Genomic DNA, 6,002 nt, shown 5'->3' with positions numbered 1-6,002 from the left:
GCTCATAATTACAGTTAATGTGTCGGGCTCGGGTAGGGTCGGGCTTGATTGTTTGGGCCCGATCTAAGCTCTAAAAGCTAACTTGTCATTTTTACAAAAAAAAAAAAAAAAAAAATGGAAAATTATTTATATAGACTGGTAAGCAGGTTTTTTTACCATGAGATAGAGCCGTTTCCCTCTGCTTCCCATCTATGTTAAGCTAGTACCGAAAATTAACGTAAGTGCAGTAAAACTTCACACTCAGATTCATACGTTATCTTCACAAATCGGCAAACATCAGTGTGTATCATCACTTACCGTACGTAATGTAAAGTTATCTTCAGCAGAGTGTTGTCGATGGCTATAATACTGTTAATGTGCTAATTTAGGTTAACAGTTTGTCCGGATTAACTGAATTTACCTCTCACCCAAAAACAGTGTTTCGGAATAGACACTAACAAAAAAAAAAAAGACAGCTAAATGCACCTGTAGTATTCATTCAGAAAAGAATTCACTATGAGATGTGTCTCTGGTTGTGTTTCCATTTAATTGTCAAGCGAATGTAAGCTAACTTTTGAAATGTCCCAAGAAAGAAATGTTAAATTAAGCAGTTTTCCATCAACTGGTTTGAAGCGAATAAACTAGGCTGCAGAATAGTTTCGTCAGTTGTCCCTGTACGCTACGAATGAGATTCGGCTGGTCTGTCCACCACGGCAGTCCACACCAAAATATCTCAAGATGTGAATAGAATGGATTGCTATTTTTTACAGGCCTTGATATCCATGGTGCTTGGACATGGTCATTCATTTATTGATCACTTTTGGTGACTTTATACTTTATGTTTAGTGCCAACTGTCAAATGTTGAACATGGTTAACATTACACCTGCTAAACATTACCATGCTAGCATTGCCATTGTGAGCATGGTAGCATGCTGATGTTGGCATTTAACTCTTAAGTCTTGTTATATTCTTTCTACAGAGCTACTATACAGTGTAGCTGTGGTTGCTAGGAGATGTGTGCAAAAACTGTCAAGTCTGTATAACTACTGTTTAATGAGAGGAGGGTGGTGTGAGAGGTCCGGTGTGGTGGGGGCTGAATGAAAGCCATCTTTCATTAACATCTCTTCCATGCTCCCTCACTACACGCATGTGTCTTTGGTATTTAATAGTAAATAGAGAAGAAAAGGCATGCGGGTTGGCCTGTGGGAAATTGGTGTCACTCCCTCAAATTAGCCGCTGCTTTGTGAATCTGAATAGAATAATTTGTGGTTGATCACTTCTGCCAGCAGGTTTGTTGCTTGCATAATTTCCTCCCATTTTAGGACACGACGCCAGAGTCATTTGACATTTCTGGGTCACGTCTTGCTGCCAAGGCATTTTTTAGGCTTCATTGGTACATTGATACATGAAGACAGCATGTTTCTATTCGCAATATAATAGCACCATGGTTCCCTGGCTAAAATGAGGGAGCAATATTTTGAATTCCGCATCACATTGTGGAGGTAAAACATAACGATGCCCCAGGGCAGTGTCACCTCTCTCCCTCTCTTTCTTTGTCTTCCTGTTTTTGTCTCATTTTTTTTTCTCTCCTTCTAAAATACACAGAGACCAAACACACAGTAAAGCCTGTATTGTCTTTGATCATTAAAAATGCAGACAGGACTTCATTTCAAAGGAGTATCCACTGCAAATCCCGTTCAAGGACAGAACAGGGAAGTCGCACACACATACACGAACATAAACATATTGGCATATTTCCATCCTGTTATGTAAAATTCTCTCAGTATATATGTGGGGAACATGGGGTGCAGAGTGAATAGATGAGGTGTGGTGTATGGTAAAGGCAGAGCAAGCAGCTGTAAAGAGAAGAGGAAAGGTCAATCTGTCTTCAAATTGCTCTGTCTGTCTCCACAGCGGCAGGTAATCCAATTGCCATTGAAATATACCATTGGAAGGAAAGAAACGTACAGTAAAAGCCTTTTACTAAGGGGTCAGAACAGATCTAACACTGAGACCTTTACTCAGCGGGCTGCTGTGTATGTAATAAAAAATCTGAGTTGTGTGAGCTTGCAGTATAGTATGTGATCTTGTAAGACCAGACTTTTCCTTTTACTCAGTAGAAGAAAACTTCAAAGCAGAACATTACCATTTCAGACAAACTGGGCCAGCAGTCTCCCAAAGGTTAGACAAAGTGTGCTTCTCTACTGTGCAGCTACCTGCCTGAACTGCACTTTGTTTGCACTAAACACATGACTGCATTGCACTTGCACTTTATATACTGTGCTGATATTCTGCACAAGCTGCTACTCTCCTCTGCACTTTACTACTCCCAAGTGACCAAGCTCCTCCTTTATGTCTATATGCTGTATTGTATGTGTTTTTTTTATCCTATTTATTTCCTTGTTTTATACTGACACTAGCTGGGGGAACAATATTACATTTTTTGTATGTACGGAAGTACACATGACAATGACAATAAAGTAAAGTCATTTCAATTCCCATGATTGGCTGGGAAAAGTCTGGGCTGCTGAGGAACCATTTTACAAGGCATGTCATTCTATACAGTAGTTGTTGTAAACATGTTAGACCCAGATAACTATGTCCGCAATTCGCATTGACTTTTTCAAAAAAAATTGTATTATAAAAACACAAATGCAAATGTAAAACTGTGATCTTACAGAGTTTTTAGTAAATTCACTTTAGAACCACAGGCTACACATTGAGAGGCTATTCCACTACCTCGCAATATAAAGAGACACATGCACAGTGAATCAGAAATCTCCCATTCCCTATTTTCAATTTTACTATCCAAATGTATGGAGGCGGGTGCAGTTGCGTTCTCCTGCTGTGACTCCTGGTAAAAACCAATCTCGGATCCCATCGGCTTTTGTTCTGATGACATTTTAGCCTCTGGGGGCAACCGCCAATATTTCTGGGGTTCCGGTGTAGCCAGGGGATAGCCGGGCCAAGACTACCTCTACCGCTTATTGTTTAAAGTCTGATTAGCAACCAGATCCAGGTCCAGACAACATTCAGGCTAATTTCTATAAACAGAATCTGCATTTGAATGCAGATAAATACATTAAAAGCTTATAAAAAGCTAAATCTTTGCCAGACGATAGCCAATGGTTTCAGAGATTGGCCAATGCGGTCCAGCTTTTTTGCTCTCCACGTGTACTGTTTACCTGCATGCAACCAAAGCCCGCTAAAATGTGATTGGTACTACTTGGATACTAATACTACTCAAACTACAAACAGAAACCAGAATTCTTCCAACACCAGAAAGTTGTCCCGTTGCTTACAGATTCTGCATTCTTATGCATATATCTGTTTGAACATGGATTTCTTGGCAACGTCATCACTGCTTGCGCACGCAACCGGGGGGCAGAAAGAAGACGTGTTTCGTGTAGCTAGTAGTAGTAGCAGCATAGCGTAAGTCAAAATGCCGAGGAGTTGTTGTGTGGTTAATTGTACAAACAGAGCCAGTGATGGGTGCCTGATATTTAACATACCTAGTGGGGAAGCATGCTTTTGCCAATAACCTCCGCCGGTTTTTGGCTTGAAGCCATAAGAAGGGCAGATTGGGGTCATATACAAGAGTCAGGCTCCCATTGTATCAATCAGAAAAGTTGCAGCTTGTTCAGTTGTTCAGCTAAGTGATATCTACCTGTCAGGGCAGGAGTACTGGAGTCCGGACCATAGACAGTTAAAGGTCCGGACTCGATACAAGTTTAGACTGCTAGCTAAAGCTACGCCGATGTTTTGCTAATGTTAGCACAACAGCGTTAGCCTAGCTGCTAGGTAAATATTACGACTGCCTTCGGAGTTTTTTATATCTGTGTCCACGTTGTCAACATAAGACCTGTGGCGTTAGTGCTCCTTTTATACCATACTTTTATTGAATGAAATATTAAGCTTCGCTCCTACGAGATGGGTGGGTTTTTATTACGTTACACACAAAGCTAATTGGCTATAGTTAGCCTGTATGTATGCTAGCGGACATTAGCTAACGTTGCAGAGACAGCGGCAGTAGAGTTTCGGCAAGCTAACCAGGACAGTGTTGTCGCCCTCTCGCCCACAATCAACCTCTGCTGCTAAAAACAGTCAACCTGCAGTGATGTTTTGAAATGGAGACACACATATCGTACCTTTTCCCGGAAATCCTGGCCATTATTTTAAGGCATAAACCAACCATAGGGGTACACTCAGGGGTAACCCAGCTGCTAACATTGGCTATTACATTAGCCTAAAATGATAATTATAGCCATACATATATATCACAGTAACACTGCAAAATTAAAGACAGACAAACAGATCCAACTAAAATCACGTTATATTGAGTCAGCAGTTATATACAAACAATAAGGAAAGCTTCAATACTTAAGGTTGTTAGTAGCGGACCAGCTCACCAATCTGGCTTTCTGCCCCTGGTATGCGCACGCACCCTGTAATGTTTGTAAACAGGAAACCCATGTATAGAGATTAGGGTGACATCATCCTGAATTACAGGTAATTAATATCCTGTACCCAGGCTCAACTCACTTCCCAAATCATGCTGCAGATGCAATGGCTTACAGCACTGTGGTGCCATCTTCCTTGTCCCATGACCACCCTGCTATTAACGTAGTAAAGTGAGTATACTGTATATGTTTGAGGTAAAGTGAGCATTGCTCCTGCATCATATTTAGTGGTGTGGTCATGCAAGTGAAAGCTCATTAAAGATGCTGACAGAGCCATTATTGAAACAGATGACAAGGTTTAAAGATGCCACCATGGCCACCTGTTTGACTCCACCTCTGTTCATGAACATAAAAGAAGCAGTCCGTCATAGAGAAGGATAAGATCATATAACACTGGACGGTGGCAGTAATGCCTCATTCTGGGTTTGCTAATAAAATATTGAAGATGAAAATGCTGGTGTGCTGCATTCAAACTTTAACGTCTTACTATGTTATTGTAATCCCCTTTATTAATCTAACACTTTCCTGTTTTTATTCATGAACAAAAAGTGCTGCTTCAAAATAAAGGCCTTTGAAACATTGTATGGAAGTCAGGGATGATCTATAAAGTTTGGTGTCTGCAAATGCCTGCTGCAAACATAATCCATCATATTGCTAGTTTTCAATATGAAATTGCTCTGCACACAAGTTTATTATAGATAATTTGCAGTCAATCTTGTGTACACATATTCTTGTTGCAGGTAGTGCAAGTAACTCCAGAGCAAACAGTTTGTTAAAATCGAAAGGTGTCAGACAATTGTGATCTTAATTTCTTGCTTAGGTAGTAGCAGGCAGTTTAGATTCAAAAGGGGAAAGTGGCAAACTCAGATGAAGCTAAACATAACATTTTCCTCAGAGCAATATTACTGGTGTTGGAAAGGGTGATATGTCAATATGGATGATAACAGAAGCGGAATTGTAAAGAATGAACACAACAGGATTTCCCCCACCATGGTATTTGCAAGAGCCTGGGGGGGTGGAGTCAGGTCATTAAGTAGATGTGGTGCACCTGATCATCTATTACTTAAGCTGGTTACAGTCAATCTCTATTCCTCTCTTGCCCTGTTTGTTTGGTGATGGTTATCTAGTTTTTCACAGACAAAACTGCTGTTGCATAAAAAGCCACTCCTACATGGTTTCACTTCAACATGATCTTCAGTTAGACAAAGAAGAAACTTAGTGGTTCCAACATGAGTGTGGTCTTGAAACAAACGTGTCTGTTCTGTCACCTTAGCAGACATGGTTTTATTAATGTTGAGTTGGGAAGGTTACAAAAAGCTATGAATGCATCCCTAATCTGTTGCCATGTGCCGAATAATGTTCCCATTCAGGCAAGCAATATTTAGGCCAGTTGGTTCACATCTATGTTTTCCATGCTTGTTGAATTACTCAAACGTTAAACTGAATGAGATTTTTTTAGAACACACTATAAATCTGAACATATTTGCCCATGACACCGCTTGCATACATTGGTTTTCTTGGACAGAAAATAACCAAAGTTTGCCAGGCAGTAAGTCTTTTTG

This window comes from Sander vitreus, chromosome 9 (assembly GCF_031162955.1).
Source record: "Sander vitreus isolate 19-12246 chromosome 9, sanVit1, whole genome shotgun sequence".
Classification (NCBI taxonomy): Eukaryota; Metazoa; Chordata; class Actinopteri; order Perciformes; family Percidae; genus Sander; species Sander vitreus.
The sequence above is the reverse complement of the archived record's forward strand: the minus strand, read 5'-3'. Positions refer to the sequence as shown.